Source organism: Camelus bactrianus, chromosome 26 (genome assembly GCF_048773025.1).
Source record: "Camelus bactrianus isolate YW-2024 breed Bactrian camel chromosome 26, ASM4877302v1, whole genome shotgun sequence".
In the NCBI taxonomy this organism is placed as follows: domain Eukaryota; kingdom Metazoa; phylum Chordata; class Mammalia; order Artiodactyla; family Camelidae; genus Camelus; species Camelus bactrianus.
In genome coordinates, this window is record NC_133564.1 from 2,424,496 (window position 1) to 2,443,092 (window position 18,597).

Genomic DNA, 18,597 nt, shown 5'->3' on the forward strand with positions numbered 1-18,597 from the left:
CCCTGCAACCAGTTCCCTTTGTGCTGGATGAACGAACGTCTATCCACATGCTCAGTTCTGAGAGATAATTTTTTGTGGAAGCCGCCTTCACCAAGCTTGTTGGGAACGCAAAGATTCATTTCCTTTGGAAACTACACTACATACATGTATATGTAGATATACTAGTTCCAAGTATTCATTACTGTGACAACTGCAGGAGCTTCAAATTGGCACTAGCAAACAGACTGAGAAAACAGAGTAAGTGTTTCTCCTGCAACCCGTTCTCTTTGTGCAAGTTGAACGAACTTCTCTCCACTTACTCAGTTCTGAGGGCTATCTGTGTGTGAATCCGTCCTTCAGCAAACTTTTTGTGAAAGCAAAGTTTGTTTTCATTTGGAAACTACACTTCATACATATATATGGGGTGGTACTAGCTCCAACTCTGTTATAGAGGGAAAACTGCATGAACTTTAAACAAGCCCTAGGAAATAGAGTGATAGAACAGAGTAAATGTTTCCCCTGAAAACCGTTCCCTTTTTGCTAGATGAACGAACGTCTATCCACATGCTCATTTCGGAGTATTAAGTGTGTGTGAATGCCGTCCTGCAGCTAGCTTGATGGGAACACAAAGTTTCTTTTCAGTTGGAATCTACACTACAAACATATATATGAGGAGGTACTAGCTATAACTCGATTTTACAGTGATAACTGCAGGCACTTCAAACAGACACAAGGAAACAGACTGAGAAATCACTGTAATTGTTTCCCAGCAACCCGTTCCCTTTGTTCTAGATGAACGAAAGTAGATCCACATGCTCATTTCTGAGAGATAATTGTGTGTGGAATCAGTCCTTCAACAAACTTTCGGGAACACAAATTTCTTTCCCTTTGGAAACTACCAAACATAAATATATACAGAGAGGCACAAGTTCCAACTCAGTTTGACAGGGAAAAGGGCAGGATATTGAAACCTGCACTAGGAAACAGACTGAGAAACGAGAGTAATTGTTTATCCTGCTAAAACTTCCCCTTGTGCTAGATGAACGAATGTCTCTCCACATGCTCTGTTATGAGAGATTAGTGTGTGTGAAAGCTGTCCTTCAGATTGCATGTTGGGAACGCAAATATCTTTTCAGTTGGAATCTACTCTTCATACATATATATTGGTGGGTTCAAGCTCCAACTCGGCTCCAACTCCAACTGCAGCCATTTCAAACAGGCACTAGGAAACACTATGAGAAAACAGAGTAAGTGATTTCCCTGCAAACCGTTCCCTTTGTGCTAAATGAACGAACGTTTCTCCACGTGCTTTTTTCGGAGAGATAAGTATGTGTAAAAACCTTCCTTCACCTAGCTTGTTAGGAACATAAAGTTTCTTTATATTTGGATACTGCACTTCTTACATATATTTGGGGAGATAATAGCTCCATTACGGTTTTATAGTGAAAACTGCAGGAACTTCAAACCGGCACTAGGGAACAGACTGAGAACACAGATTAAGTGTTTTCCCTGCGGCCGTTCCCTTTGTGCTAGTTGAACGACCGTCTCTCCACAAGCTCAGTTCTGAGAGATAATTGTGTGTGAAAACCGAACTTCACAAGGTTTGTTGGGACCACAAATAATCTGTTCAGTTTGAAACTACAGTACATACGTATATATAGGGAGGTACTATCTCCAACTCGGTTTTAGATTGAAAACTGCAGGCACTTCAAGCAGACACAAGGAAACAGAGTGCGAAAACTGAGTAAGTGATTTCCTTGTAAACGTTCCCTGTGTGCTAAATGAACGAACGTCTCTCCACATGCTCAGATCTGAGAGATAAGTGTGTGTGAAAGCTGTTCTTCACCTAGCTTGTCGGTAACACAAAGGTTCTTTTCAGTTGGAAACTACACTACATACCTCTATAAGGGTATTTAATAGCTCAAACTCGGATTTACAGTGAAATCTGCAGGAACTTCAATCCGGCACTATGAACAGTCTGAGAAACCAGAGTAGGTGTTTCTCCTGCAATTCGTCCCCTTTTTTCTAGATGAAAAACTTCTCTCCACATGCTCACTTCTCAGATAATGGTGTATGAAAGCAGTACTTCCCCTAGCTTGTTGGAAACACAAAGATTGTTTTCAGTTGCAAACTTTACTCGATACATATATATGGGGAAGTACTAGCCCGAACTAGATTTTACATTGAAAACCGCATGAACTTCAAACAGGCACTAGGAGACAGACTGAGAAACCAGAATATTTCTTTTACTAGAAACCACTCCCTTTAAGCTAAATGAACGAACGTCTGTCTATATGTTTAATCCTGAGTGTTAATTGTGTGGGAATTCTTCTATCTTCTATCTTGTTTGGAACACATTTTCTTTTCAGTGGGTAACTACACTGCATACATATATATGTGGAATTACTAGCTCCAACTCGACTTTACAGAGTAAACTTCATGAATTTCTAAAGGGCACTAGGCAAAGATTCTGAAGAACCAGTGAAATTTTTTCTACCTCAATCAGTTCCATTTTTGCTAGATGAAACATCGTCTCACCACATGCTCTATTCTGAGAGATAAATGATTTTGCAAGCCATCAAAAACCTTACTTGTTTGAAACACATTTTGTTTTCAGTGGGTAACTACACTACATGAATACATGTGTGGAGGTATAGCTCCAACTCCGTTTTACAGTGAAAACTGCATTAATTTCCAAGCGGCACTAGGAAACATACTGTGTGTCCAGTGTAAGTGTTTCTATATCAACCCTTTACCTTTGTGTAGATGAACGAATGTCTCTCCACTTGCTCAATTGTGAGAGTTAAATGTGTGGAAACCTTCAATCACCTAGCTTGTTGGGATCACACAGTTTCGTTAGAGCCGGGAAAATCACTGCTTACATATATAATGGGAAGTACTATCTCCAATTCGGTGTTACAGTGAAAACTTCATGAACTTCAATCTGGCACGAGGAAAACATACTGAAAACCCAGTAGAAGTCTTTCTAGTAGAAACCATTCCATTTAAGCTAGATGAATGAACTTCTCTCCACATGCTCATTTATGAGATTTAATTGTGAAGCCATCAATCTCCTTGCTTGTTGGTAACACACAATTTCTTTTATGTGGGGACTACACTTCTTATATATGTATATGGATGTACTAGCTCAAACTCGGTTTTATCGTGAAAACATCATGAACATCAAACCGGCAGTAGAAAACATACTGAGAAACCCGAGTACGTGTTTCTACAAACCCGAGTACGTGTTTCTACAAACCCATTCCCTTTATGCTAGATTATCGAACGTCTCTTCATATTTTCAATTCTGACTTTTAAATGAGTATGAAAGCCTCAATCACGTAGCTTGTTGGGAACACACAGTTTCTTTTGTGTGGAAAATTAAGCTAAATAAATATATTTTGGGAGGTACAAGCTCCAACTCGGTTTTTCAGTGAGAACTGCATGAATCTCCAACCGGCACTAGGAAAACATACTGAGAAACCAGAGCAAGTGTTTCGATTGCAACCCATTATTTCATGCTAGATGAATGAACGTCTCTCCACTTGCACAATTCTGAGAGTTAAGTTGTGTGAAAGTCTTCAATCAGCTAGCTTGTTGGGAAAACACAGTTTCTTATGAGTGGGTAAATTCACTACATTTGTGTAAATGTGAAGGTACTAGTTCCAACTGGGATTTACAATGAAAACTGCATGAAATTCAAACCAGCACTAGGAAGCTTACTGAGAATCCAGTGTAGGTGTTTCTACTGCAAACCATTCCCTTTATTATAGACACACGAATGTCTCTCCACATTCTCAATATTCAAAACTGAATGAGTGTTGAAGCCATCCTTCACCTACCTTGTTGGAAACCCAGAGTTTCAGTCCAATGGAAACTACCCTTCTTTCATATATATGGGGACTTTCTAGCACGGACTCGGTTTTACACTGCAAACTGCTTTTATTTGAAACCGGCTTTGAGAAACATGCTGACAACTCAGAAAATGTGTTTCTGTATATCACTTAACCTTCAATGCTGGATGAAAAAACGCCTCTCCACAGGCTTACTTCTGACATCTGAATTTGTTTTGGAGACGTCCTACACCTATCTTCTTGGAAAACCAGATTTTCTGGTATAGGGGAACTACGCAACTTACATATCTAAGTGGAGGCACTTGCTCCAACGTGGTTTTCCACACTAAATCGCTTTTACATTGAAAACGGTGTTAGGAAACATGCTGAAATTTTAGAGAATGTGTGTCTATAATACCTCTGCATTTTATGCTGCATGAAGGAACTCCTCTCAACATGCTCAATTTTCATAACTGTATGAGTGTGGAAACCGTATTTCACCCAGCTTGTTGGAAACCCAGAGTTCCAGTCCAAGGTAAACTACGCTCCTTCCATATATATCGGGACGTACTAGTACGAACTCGATTTTACACTGCAAACCGCCTTTACTTGAAACCGGCTATGAGAAACATGCATAGAAATCAGAGTATTTCTTTCTGTATGTCCCTTAACCTTCAATGCTGGATGAAGGAACACCACTCCACAAGCTCACTTCGGATATCTGAATGTGTCTTGGAGCCATTCTTCAACTAACTTGTTGGAAACGCAGATTTTGTGGTATAGAGGAATTAAGCTGCTTACATATCTAAGGGGAGGCACTTGCTCCAACTTGGTTTTCCACAGCAAACCGGTTTTACATTGAAAACGGAGGTAGGAAACCTGCTGAGATAACAGTGTGTGTGAAGAATACCGCTGCATTTTATGCTGCATGAAAGAACGTCTCTCCACATGCTCAATTTTCAGTGCTGTATGATTTTGGAAGCCGTACTTCACCTAGGTTGTTGGAAATCCTGAGTTACAGTTAAGGTAAACTAAGCTGCTTTCATATATATAGGGACGAACAAGCACGAACTCGGTTTTACACTGCAAACGGCTTTTAGTTGAAACCGGCCTTGAGAAGCATGCTGAGAAATCAGAGTAAATGTTTATGTATGTCATGTAACCTTTAATGCTGGATAAAAGAACGCCTCTTCACAAGCTCACTTCTGACATCTGTATTTGTGTTGGAGCCGTCCTTCACCTAACTAGTTGGAAACCCAAAGTTTCTTGTATAGGGGAACTACGCTTCTTACATATGGAAGGGGAGGCACTCTCTCTAAAGCAGTTTTCCACAGCAAACCGCTTTTACATTGAAAACGGTGTTAGCAAACATGGTGAGACATCACAGATTGTGTGTGTAGACTACCTCTGCCTTTTATGCTGCATGAAGGAACGCCTCTCAACATGCTCAGTGTTCAGAAATGTATGAGTATGGAAGCCGTACTTCACCTAGCTTGTTGGAAACCCAGAGTTTCAGTCCAAGGTAAACTACGCTGCTTTCATATATATGGGGACGTACTGGCACCAACAAGGTTTTTCACAGTAAACCACTTTTATTTGAAACCGACTTTGAGGAACATGCTGAGAAATCAGAGTAATTATTTCTGTCACATAACCTTCCATGCTGGATGAAAGAAAGCCTCCCCACAAGCTCACTTCTGATATCTGAGTTTGTGTTGGAGCCGTCCTTCAGCTAACTTGTTGGAAACCCAGAGTTTCTGGTATAGGGGAACTACGCTACTTACATATCTAAGGGGAGGCACTCGCTCCTAAGTGGTTTTCCACAGCAAACTGGATTTACATTGAAAAAGGCGTTAGGAAACACGTTTAGAAATCAGAGAATTTGTGTCTCGAATACCTCTGCCTTTTATGCTGCATGAAGGAACGCGTCTCAACATAATCAATTATCAGATCTGTATGAGTGTGAAAGCCGTTCTTCACCTAGCTTTTTGGAAACTCAGTGTTTCAGTCCAAGGTAAACTACGCTGCTTTCCAATATATGGGGATGTACTAGCACGAACTCGATTTTTTTCACTGCAAACCGCTTTTACTTGAAAACGGCTTTGAGAAACATGCTGAGAAATCAGAGTACTTGTTTCTGTATGTAACTTAACCTTCAAGGCTGGATGAAAGAAACCTCTCCACAAGCTCACTTTTGACATCTGAATTTCTCTTCGAGCCGTCCTTCACCTAACTTGTTGGAACTCCAGAGTTTCTTGTATAGAGGAACTATGCAACTTACATATGTAAGGGGGGGCTCTCGCTCCAACTTCGTTTTCCAGATCAAACCACTTTTACATTGAAACCGGCATAAGAAACAAGGTCAGAAATCAGAGAATGTGTGTCTAGAAGTCCCTCTGCCTTTTATGCTGAAGGAACGCCTCTCCACATGCTCAATTTTCAGGAATGTAGGAGTGTGGAAGCCGCATTTCACCTAGCTTGTTGGAAACCCAGACTTTCAGTCCAATGTAAACTTCGCTGCTTTCATATATATGGGGATGTACTAGCACGAACTGAGCTTTTCACTGCAAACCGCTTTTACTTGAAACCGGGTTTAAGAAACATACTGAGAAATCAGAGAACGTGTTTGTACATCTCACTCTGACTTTTATGTTTACTGTGAAACGCTGGTTTCAAAAAAATTACTTTGCTTTGGTAAACTGTTTTGAATCGTGTTCCTCTGCTTTGATATGTAAATTGGGTAATTCCCGTATTCCAGAAACTCTGGTTTTCCAACATGTTAGGAGAAGGACGTCTCCAACACAAATTCAAATGTCAGAAGTGATGTTGTGGAGAGGCTTACTTTCATCCAGCATTGAAGGTTAAGTGACATACAGTAATACTTATTCTGAATTCTCAGCATGTTTCCTAATGCCAGTTTCTAAGGAAGAGTGGTTTGCTGTGGAAAACCGCTTTGGAGCGAGAGCCTCTGCTTAGATATGTAAGCAGCGTAGTTCCCCTAGACCAGAAACCCTTGTTCTAGAAGAAGTAATGTGAAGAATGGCTCCAACTCACATTTAGATGTCATAAGTGAGCATGTTGGGAGGCGTTCCTTCTTCCACCATTGAAGGTTAAGTGACATACTGAAACACTCACTCTGATTTCTTAGCATGTTTCTGAAATCCGTTTCAAGTAAAAACGTTTTGCAGTGGAAATGCGAGTTGGTGCTAGGACGTCCCCAAATATAAGAAAGCAGCGTAGTTCCCCTAGTCCTGAAACTGTGGTTCCCAAAAAGTTAGGTGAAAGACGGCTTCCATACATGTACAGATTTGAAAATAGAGCATGTGGAGTGGCGTTCTTTCATCCATCATAAAAGGCAGAGTGACATGTAGAAACACATTCTCTGATTTCTCAGCGTGTTTACTAACGCTGGTTTCAAAGTAAAAGTGGTTTGCTTAGGAAAACCGCGTTGGAGCGAGTGCCTCCGGTTAGGTATGTAAGTAGCGTAGTTCCCCTAGACCAGAATCTCTGGGTTTCCAACAAGTTAGGTGAAGGACAGCTCCAACACACATACATATGTCAGAAGTTATCATGTGGAGAAGCGTTCTTTCATCCAGCATTGAAGGTTAAGTGACATACTGAAACACTTACACTGATTTCTCAGTATGTTTTTCAGAGCCGGTTGCAAGTAAACGAGGTTTGCAGTTTAAAACCTTTTTGGTACTAGTGCATCCCAATAGATATGTATGTAGCGTAGTTTCCCTATCCCAAAAACTGTGGGTTCCCAATTAGCTAGTTGAAGGATGGCTTCCAAACTCATACATATCTAAAAATTGAGCATGTGGTGTGGAGTTCTTTCATACAGCATAAAAGATGGAGTGACATATAGAAACACTAACTGATTTCTCAGCATGATTCTGAAAGCCGGTTTCAAGTGAAAGCTCTTTGGAATGGAAAAGCCTCCTGGAGATTGTGCCTCCCCTTATATATGTAAGTACCGTAATTCCCCGAGGCCAGAAACTCTGGGTTCTCAAAAACCTAGGTGAAGGTTGGCTTCTACTCACATATGTTTCCAAAATGGAACAAGTGTAGAAGCATTCCTTTATCTTACCTAAACAGCAAGGCTTCATCTCAAGCACTTACCATGATTTCTCTGCATGTTTACTTGAGTAGATTTAAAGCTAAAAGCATTTTTCGCTCAGAAGCCTAGTTAGAGCTTATTCCTGCTGTTATATATATCGGTCGGGCAGTGCCCCAACACCACAGTTCTGTGCTTCCAGCAGTGTTGGTGAAGGATGGCTTCCACACACTTCGGTTTTCTCTCCTCCTCACTCTTCTGCTTAGACATCAATGCAGGTTGTGTATTGTGGAAGCCAAGGATTTTTTTTTTTTCATTTAGGATCAGCCTCGGAGAAAACTGAGACCTGCTTCTGCTTCTTTTCCCTGCTAGATTTCCCCTTGGTGCATTTCAAATCCTCAAGAGTGAGTTCCTTTAACCAAGTAATTATTTCAAAAAAATGAGCAGGTTTCCATAGGGCCATTTCTTCTTTTATATTCTTGCTTTTTAATACCTCTCTTCCATCTCTTTATCTCCAGTTGTCTTATTTCTATGTCCTTTGGTTTGGGCTGATGGCTAATCAGCATTAGTGTAGAAATTGTTGCTTGATATTACTGATCTATATTCTTTCCATGGATATTTGATTTATCATTCGATTTTAGGGAAGATAGTTTCTTTAAAAAAATTCTGGTAAGTAACTTGTGGGGGATACTGATTCTCTTGGCCTAGAATTATAATGCTTAATTTCTGAATAAGTGATACTTTCATAGAGCTCAAAATTCCAAAGGTTTGAGTGCCACCACTGTCCCGAAGCCTTTTATACTTTTCTTTGGGGGCACTCAGAACTGAGTGTGTGTGTGTGTGTGAGTGTGTCCTTCTGAACTTAGTTTAGCCTGAAATGAGCAAAGACAAGTACCCCCCATTTTACACAGATGACTTTCACAAATTGATACCTTTTAAAAATATATGAACTGTAATGTTGTAGAATATTACAAGAGGCAGTGAACTTCAGGGCTGTCAGCAATGCAGGCAGAACAGTTGGAGGGACATCAGGTGCTCGTGCTCAGTGGCTGAAGTCACACAACATCCACGGCCACCTCTGGTTAATCTTATAGAGTTGTTGCTGTCTGCAGGCATTCAGGGATGTGCCCCCCTCCTCACCAAACATATATATTAGGAAAAGTGTTGAGACTCAGTATAAGAAACAATAAAGAATTAGTAAGGGAAATTGAGTTTATTGTTTTTAAAAAGAAAAATTAGCATCCAGGTAGTTTAATTTCAGCTCCTAATAGACTGATTTGTTGACATTCACAAGGATGCATAAACACCTGCAAGATCTTGGGTCAGCACCGGAGACTCTGAAGCAGCAATCACCACACACAAAGTTCACTGCTGCCCTTGACATCCTTATAGAATTACTTGATTAAGAAAAGGCCATAGATGTTAAATATCATCATTTTGAGAAACCAGTTCTTTTGAAATCTTATATACAATTGTAACTGAATTGGATAAAGAAATGCTAAATGTGTAATAAAGTATCCAAAGAGGTAATGATTACTGAAAATACCACAAATTGAAGAGGACCACAGCATAATATGCATATATATTTTAATGATCTGGAAGAATCAGCTCAGCAGTATATTCGAGACATCTAGAGATGATGTCAAAAGGGGGTGTCTTTGGATAGCTTTTTGTGAATGTTAGAGTGAAGTCAGGGTCAGGTACACAAATTAGGTTTAAAAGCAAAAGGTGAAACAGATTTCTTTTCAAAAATCTATTGTGTCAGTTTAGAAATCATCAAATCCATGGGCCAAGGTAAGAAAAAGAAAAAAAAACTAGTGACCACGTGACTGTTTCAGGAGCTGGTAATAAAATGACAGTTGACAATTGTGTAAATTAGATATGTTCTTGGTGCCCAACTGACCCAAAGATTTTTAGTCCATGTGCCAAAAATATATCAAGGAATAAATAGTGATCTATGTTTTGTCAGATCTTTTATTCCCCCTTCAAGCCTGCATTGTGATTAGGAAACTAAGAACTTCTACTGCAGGGAGGGGGATTTTCAGAAATGGAATGTCCCCCAACTGAGAAAATAAAGAAAATCTAGCCGTACACTGTAGAGACACAGGGAGATCTGTTGAGCCAGATGACACTTGCTTTACTGTCAACTAGTAGGAGGTGCAGGTTTTGATGAATTGGGTACCATGTTGCTGCTTTTCTCAAGGTATTGCCCAAGGCTCTTGAGAAGCGATGAATTGGGGCCAAGGAATTAGCCTTCGATTGCCCTTTGCCATGGATGTTGTCTGTATTCTCCAATTTTAAGCTTTAGCTTAGACAAGTTGTAGCGTCTTGCCAAGTGAGCTACAGACAGGAAGTGAGTCTTGAAGCATACGGCTCTTTCTTCCTCACTGCAGCAGAGAACCACTGCATTGGAGCATCCTGAGATGTCATCGATGGTCATTTTTCATGTTAGGAATCAGTAAGGATGCTATGTCCACATGGATGAGGAGCGTAAGATTTCAGTCTCTAAAGTGGTAATGATGGGTTGACCTTTTCACTTAAAGAGTCTCACATCAACAAATGCGTGTCTGTTCTGGACCAAGAAGAAGCAAGTGTTTGAAAAAGAATAGCTTGAAAGGTCAGTGGGACATGTCAGGCATCTTCTTCATGTCTTCAAGTTCGGGTATCAAAAATGCTTTTCCTATCCTGAGTGATACTGACAATTTGCCGTGCTCTGTGCCTCATGAATACCAAAGGCTTTCCTAAATAATATATCTAGAAATGGTAACATTCTTGATATGTGTTAAACCGGGGGAGATGAAGGAATTAAAATTAGTTCCAAATACTGATTTTTTTAAGGATATCAATTTTATAGAAACTTTTGAAGAATTAAAGTGACAGAAAATTTCAAAGCACTTTTCCTTCTGGTAAGAAAGGGTTCTGTATTCCTTTACTGATGAATGTAACATAGAATCAGTACTAATATTGTTTGTATTGTACTTAGTGTTTACAGAGTGATTCACAGATATTCTCCTATTTCATCTGTGCAATGACCTCTGGAAGGTAAGATTTCCTAGTTATGCTTTTTAATGTCTATTTTTAGCTCTGTCTAAAAGCAGATTGATTGAGCTCCATTTGTTCAGTTTAGAAGGCTGGACTGATTAATTGTGTCAGAACATTCCAGGAGGCAGAGGAAAGGAAGAGACATGGGTTCTACATGATGGAAACTGCTCCTGAAATGATTTGACCAGCAGTCTTAACCATTTTTCCCAAGGCTGGAAACAGAACACAACCGAAGACATGGAAAACAGGGAGCCCATGTGACCACAGCCTTGGCATGTATAGTCACGGCTGTACTCCTGTGCCTTAGAGAGGAGGATGCTTTTGGTCTCTGTTCTACAAACTCTGTTTTGCTTCATCTCCACAGTGTCTTGTTTTATTGGCATATGCTGAAACTTGATTTACATTTCATAGCATTAAAACAAAAATCAAGATCTCTTTATCATTTATTAACTATTTGGTAAATAGTTTTTGGTGAATATTGAACTTTATTATTAGGTCTTACCATGGCAATGTACAACACCTAGTTCCCCAGATAACAGCAGTGGCTTAAACATGCTAAAATTGTATTTCCCTCTTAAATAAAGAAGTCAAGCAATCGGTAGCCCAGGGCTGGTTTGCATGATGGCCACTGGGTCAGAGAACAAGATGCCTGTTATCTTCAGCCCATCAACATGATGGCCCAAATTGGCTGCCTGAGGGTCAACCATCAGGTCCACATTCCAGGAGCAGAATGGAGGGAAGAAATGTGCTTCAGTTCCCTTTTGGGATGGTTCTGTAAAGTCCCTTGTAGCTTTCCTGCTTTTATTTTGCTTTAGACAGAGGGCTGAGAGACAGCTTTCTATGAGGTAAGCTCAATTCAGGACCAGCCATCTCCCTTGAGGGGAGGGGAGGGAGTGGGCGGGAAGGAACCTCTCATCTTGCACATGGTGTAAGACACCATGATGAGCCGCCGGGGGCCTCTGCAGTCCGTCCATTGCTTCGGGCTGCACTGAGCAGTTGGTAACGGTTGAGATTTTCACATAGAGGTGCGTGTATGCTGGACCAATTGCTCGGTTCATTTAAACTAGTGGCGACCAGAGCACGTTGGAAAACACATTTGTTCTCACCTTCTAGCCAGTGACCTTCCCGCCAGGTTTCTGTCCTGCTGTTCATTTCCACGTTATTTTCCAAGACTTCCGGAGGAAATGTAAGCAGCCTGATGCTCAAATGCTTTTCTGTGTGATTCCCCCCTTGTTCTTTGCAGGAAAAATAATTTGCCTAGAAAAGAGTGGACGAAATTCCAACCCTCCATTTCTTTAAAGCTCTGAGATTTGGTGTTAGGAAATAGAAGAAAATTCCAGAAACACCCTTAAGAAACATTAATCTTTCAAATGTGATTTGGAACATCAAAGGACAATATATTTTATAGAACAATTTTTAAGACAACAGAATTGGCAGTAAGTTCACATAATGAAACTTCCAACAAATCTTTATATTTCTCCTGGAAATTCCTTGGTTCTTGGTGTAAATTATTAGTAATTAATATCAGCTTTCTATTCTTTCTCTTCCTGTAGTTGTAGAGTTCACATGAAAATAGCTCCTTGTGTCACTGAGAAAGCCTCCTGGTCAGCCTTCTAGTTAAACAGCATGTGTGCTTTTCGGTGGCAGGTGTGCTAAATAGTAGTTTTCAGGCCCTTGAGGGATGCCCATCACACCAGCACTGCGGGAGCCTATTTCTCACCCACGACCAGGTGAGACCCTCATTCCTTCCGCTGCCTCTCCCAGGCCCCAGCATTCTGGTTCTTTCTCATGACCCATTTTCATAAAGTTCAGCCCTGCACCAGCCGAGCAAGTCTTGGTTTCTCAAAGACCAGGATCTTAGTTCTAGGCTTTCTGTTAAAGGACAGTGTATAAAATCAGGAAACTTTATATGTCTTTTGAGGCCTCAGGATCTCTGCAATTAAAACAAGAACTTGAGTTACAATACTATTCTTTTCCACTTCTGAATTTCTAAAACTCCACACAATAGCTTTTTTATTGAGTAGCTAAAAATTTCTCCAGAATATATTATTCGAAGATTCACAAATATCTGTTTATTTATATTTAAAGATGCAATATTTAAGAAATGGAATAATTATTTACTTTTAAAAAATAATTTAAGTCAAGAAATATTTGATACTGAATGTTTACTATGAGTTCAAGTATGTAAGCTTAATTTTTATGGTACTGTCAATAAGGCACACAACGTGAGAGTTCTGGGTTAAGTTTTATCTGGGGCAAAATGAGGACCAGAACCCAGGTGACAGCATCTCAGAGAGCTCGGAGGAACTGCTCTGACGATGAGGGGGAGCTCAGCATTATATGAGAATTCATTGTATGCGGACGTGCAGTCAAGTATACGTTAAGTCCGAGGCTGCTGCTAGTAGAGGAACAGGTGTCTCTGTTAATGATTTTAGTGCTTTTCTAGATAGGAGGAGATGCAAGAATTTGGGCTCATAAAATTTCCTGAAAATGTCTAAATATCTGAAAGATTTTCTGCCCATTTTCCCAGAGCACAGAGCGCCCCATTCCTGAACTCCACACAGAACTACTTTCAGAGGGTGTTGAAGGTCAGCAGCTGCAGTGGCTCATGACTTAATCAAATCAGAGGCAGATGACACGTGCCAATTTTTAGTTGACAATATGTATATATTTTAGGAAAAAATTTGCTTTTCAACCCTACCCCTGTTTTACTTTTATTTAGAGATCACCTGATAACTGTTAGATGACTTAAGTCAGACGAGGGGTTGAAGGAGTCGTCTCTTGAGCCAGCCAGTGCTCTATGTCAGCCTCCTTGATCACATTCAATTTTCTTTCTCTTCAAACAGCATGCATCTGATTTTATGAAGTTTGGAGCCTGTCCTGAGCACATGGGGTCTGGAAGTGGCCCTGTTCCTGTGGTCTTTGTTTATTCTGTGAATTATGGTGTGAATCTTTATGTGCCCAAGCTTCATCATAATTTCAAACTTAAAGGATTTAAATATGGGAGATGGATGCCAAGTTCTGGGAATAGATTTTCAGGATAACAGCCAGGATTGGTAAAAAGTAGGGAGAATGGATACAGCCTTTAAAAAGAAATGTTATTTTACAATTTCTGGCAGATAAATTAAAGTGCTTGTTGGGATTCTGTCAGGAATGTTTAATTGGGAGACCTATCTCCAATTTTCATGAAATAAAATAATTTTATTATTTGTTTAGTGCCTACTGCCTAACAAATAAGTATCCCCTATGCATATAGTTTTATCGTTTAATCACTACAAAGATTCCCTGGAGAACACACGTGTCACAGGTGAGGGAACCAAGATCATCCAGGGTATGTGGCTGGAAGGCAAATGGGCTGGATGGCTTACCCTCCTTCAGGCTGAGACAGAGACACCAAGGTTTATTGACAAGCTTGTTGTTGAAGTTGTTTATTTAATACTTTGCTTCCTTGATGAAGTGGATCTGTTGAAATTGTTTATGTCTGGACTATCTTCCCCTCTCTCCTCTGCCTCAGGACTTCTCCTCATAAGTAGTATGAATTCAGCCTGAAATGATTCAGGAAAATCAGAAAATAAAAAATTAGCCCACACAAATGTCTGATAAGTCTTTGTATTTCAGTACTTCCTAAAACTCTTAGAAACACAAGGAAGGTGTGTTACCTCGGGGACTGAGTGCATTTGAAGTGTGAGGAATGTAAGTGTGATCTGGTAAAGGCACAGGCTCTATAGACAGTGATCCCTATTTGGATCCTGGCTCCCCTAAGTACTGGAAACATGACCACCCAGAGCCTCAGTTTCTTCATGTGTTAAGTGGGCTGATGGAGCTCACCTCCAAGTGGCCAGGTCAAAATGAGATGGTACGAGTGACTCTCAGGCAGAATGCTTGTCAAAATGCTAGTTGCTCTTGCTGCTTTATAATGTCTCCTTAGGTAATTCCGTTGTCCATTGGCTTGCGAATACCTCCTCATTTGATTTAAAAAAAATAGCATGCCCTAAAAATTTTAAAAATAAGGAATGAAGATTTACTGATTAATGCTGGTTGTATTTTTATAGGTCATTTATTAAAAAAAATGTAGGAGTTCTCTAAAGAGAATTTATTCTGTGTGCCTAGAATAAGATTCAGTTAAAAATGATTTTCCTTTAAATGCTTTTCAGAAATTTTCTGTGATATTTTTCTTGAATAGTAGTTGAAGATTTCTGAGGAGGTTTTACAATTAGAAAAGTTTATTCTTGTAATAATTGACACGTTAAATAAATGATTCAAACCCTGGACAGCATAAAGCCCTGGCTTTTTTTTTTTAATATATATAATTTTGGTGGTTAGTGCTATGACATATTATTATTTATTAACGGTTTTGATTTTGCTTCTGGGTTGTCCTAGGTTTCGGCACATGTGCCTTGGAAGGTCTCTCGGGCAAAGATGCTTATTTAAGAAGGTTGTCATTGTAAATGCTCTCAAGAGGATTAAACAAATTCCACAGCAAATAAATGAACATGTTTGGAAGGTTTTCCACCCTCATGTAATTTCCAGAAAACAGACATGATTCACTTGCTAAACCAAACACACAGGTACAGTAATGAGCCTGGCTCACATGACTGGACAGCACGGAGGGAGCTTCATCTATCGGCGTGGGTTACGCTGCAGGAAGGGCAACTGAAATTTTAATTAGAATTTATTTCCAGCGAGTGCTGCTTCCGCGTTTTTCTCCCCAAATTAAGGAAGTGCCCTCTTTGCCTGGCCATCAGTCTGCAAAGCCACACGGCTCACACACTCCCCTGTTCATCAGAAGGCTGGTGGAGTCAGTTTGCTTGGACACACTTAGCTACACTCGCAGCGGGGATCATCAGTCTCTTCTGTGTGTTCACCTCCACGTGCAGGGGAGAAAATCGACTTTTGTGCCGACAAACGCTAATTGACTACCAGTTGTTTCAGAGGGACTGTGATGTTGAAAACTGGTATCCCTTTAATTTTTATATGTTGGATGCTGACAAATTGCATGGCCACACCCCCACTGTAAGTACACCCACCAGGGAGGGTGTCGGAGTTTGAATCTGTGTGTTTTAGTATTCAGATCCTGGCACTGGTCAGCTTTCAGTGTTCTCGCTGGGTTTGGGAGACTATTTCTCAAGCGATTTCTTTGGCTACCAATAAATTTGCAAAGCCGTCTCCTTCAGTGGAGTTCCGATGAGTTGAGTTGGGAGGGGCATGTGAAATTGAGGAGGGCAGAGAGGTGCAATGAAAACTAGCCACCATCTGGTTACCTCTCATTTTTTATGGGCCAAAGATGCTTGTCTTCTTTTCTTTCCTCCTCCATCCATCCCTTCAGGTCAGGGAGTCGTCTTCAAGAATTTCATCCTTAAATGTAAAGTAATGATGAAGGCAGTGTGTTTCTTTGGTTGATTTCATTTGATTTGCGTTCATTGTTAAAGATTTTCTGGTGAGGTTCTTATGAGCTCTTAAAAGCTGGAAGAGCAGCACAACCAAGGAGAGAAAGTCAGAGGAACGAGTCAGTGGCCCCTGTGAGGTCTGCGGGACGAAGGCAGGAGGTGGGGCAGAGGCAGCACCGTGGCCTCCCCTGCAGCCCTGAGGGCAACGTGCGCATGTAAAGCCAGCGTCTCTTGCCACCATGTGTTCTAACAGGACTCCCACTAAAGGAATGCGAGATTTGGGGAGGCCTTACCTTTTACCCTCTGGTCAAACATCTTTAATGCTGACTGTATTTATTCAAGATGACACAGAGATCACCTGCAGAGCGTGAGGGAGTGGTGCTTGCTTCCTGTCTTGCCCGCCCCAGGCTCACTCATCAGATACCTGATTCTCGCAGGCACTGCAGTGCCCGTTGGGGGAGCTCTGCTCCTGGGGTTTTCTGCTCCTGTGGGGGGAGCTCTGCTCCTCGGGGAGCTGGGCACGGGAGTGTGCACATTGGAGCCGGTCGCACCAGCGCTGATACCTCTCTACGTGTTGTGCCTTTTGTGTAAGTAGTAGAGGTGGGATCCAGAGTCTTCCTGTGTCTACAGAGCTCTCCAGCAAAGCCAACTTGGAGGAAAGAAAGAAAATGCCTACTGTTCCATGACTGTGTCCTAAGGGTTTAAAGCTCATGCGGAGCACACGTGAGATCTCATTCAGTAAATACTCTGGGGTCTTTTCTCTGACTTGTCATGAATTTGGCATTCTCATAATGTTATTTCTCTTAAAACATGTCTAAGCAACCATTTTTGTGTGATGGTTATTGTGCATAAGTGTCCTGAAGAAGCTGTTGTGGATGGAAGTGTGGGCATCAGTGGTACCAGAATGTTTGGTGGCCCTGGGGGCTGCCCGAGCTCCACACCATTTGTTACCAGCAGTCTTTCAGATTGCATCTTATTCCAGAGCTCACTGGGGCTCCCATCTCTCACTACGTATCTTGAGAGAATATTTGATCAGAGGGTAGGGGACAGGATGCTTCCAAGTCTGGGTTCTGGGGTTCCCTGTCTAAAGGTGGCACTGGCACAAATCCTTTATTCATGGAGTAATGAAGCCCCCCAGTCTCGTGGCTAATTGGGACTCCCTGTCCTTCTTCATTTTAGGAGCCGGAGGGCTTGGGTTAGGCCCCCAAACCTGTTTTGGTGAGCTTTCAGCCCTATCACACCACCTGTGTTGTCCCGTTTCAGTCACATGACTTTGATTTTTGCTGGTAGGTGTGACTCCTGGACAGTGCCTGGGACTTCCAGGTTTCCCCTACAGTAGGGACACTGAAGAAAGTTCACCCCATATGGTGTGTTCGTGGGCCTCGAGGACAAGTAGGGACCCACAGACAGATATCTGGATGCGTGGTGATCAGGCCCGAGTCTTGGAAGAACAGAGATTCCATTACTGTTTTAACAGTGAAATTGAGGGAGTAATTCTGGAAGGTCTGATGCAACTGAGATTAAAATTATTATATGGTTTTATTGTTAGCAGGAGTGGTTTTTAACCCTTAGACCCAGTCCCCCCTATTTATAATAAATATTTTGTAACATTTCTTTTCTGGTGCCCGGAAGTGAACGTCATAGAAAATGTAACCTAACTATAAATATGATAAACAAATAGGTAGATGGAAAGATGTGGTGCCTAAATTCTTATATTATGGGGTATTTTATATTCTATGCTAATTAGTGACCTCTCAGGACAAAAGGCACATACAAAGGGAGTCACTTCTAATAAACTATTTTTTCAAGCCTTACCTAAATGGGAAACAAGTGGCTTCAGAATGTTAGAGCACCTCCCATGTCCCCGGGGAAATCTCCTTGTCAGAGTTACAATTGCTGATGGTGTCCTGTGCTAAGTGCAAGCAAATGCGGTTCGGAAGCTGCCCGGAGGCTGACTCCGGGGATTCCTTCTCCGTCGCAGCAGTGAGGGAGCCTTGCCTTTCCTAAACTCAACCACAGAGGCGATTTTGAATCTCTGAAAACTGCCATACCAGTGTTTATCACAACCCTCACAAGATACATTGAATAAAGTAGAAAACTTTAAGTGTCTCCTTTAGGATAGAAATAGGGTATAAAAGAAATAAATTAAAAATTCTAGTGCCCGAATAAATGCTACATTACACTGGCTGCATCGTAAGGTTAGAAAACTTCATTACCGCTTTACATACCACATCTTGCAGTTAGATTTTATTTATTTTTTTCCCTAAAGAAAAAACAATCATTTGATGAATTCTTGTGT

At 41.0% G+C, this 18,597-nt stretch overlaps 1 long non-coding RNA gene across 1 annotated transcript; it reads right to left on the reverse strand.

Annotated features, from left to right (window-relative positions):
* Positions 1-9,218: 9,218 nt before the first annotated feature.
* On the reverse strand, positions 9,219-16,338 carry LOC141575099 (uncharacterized). Its single transcript, XR_012502434.1, has 4 exons — positions 16,173-16,338; positions 14,740-14,902; positions 14,280-14,456; positions 9,219-12,844 (listed from the first exon to the last, which is right to left on the reverse strand). It is a non-coding gene; the product is annotated as an uncharacterized LOC141575099 (long non-coding RNA).
* Positions 16,339-18,597: the final 2,259 nt, after the last annotated feature.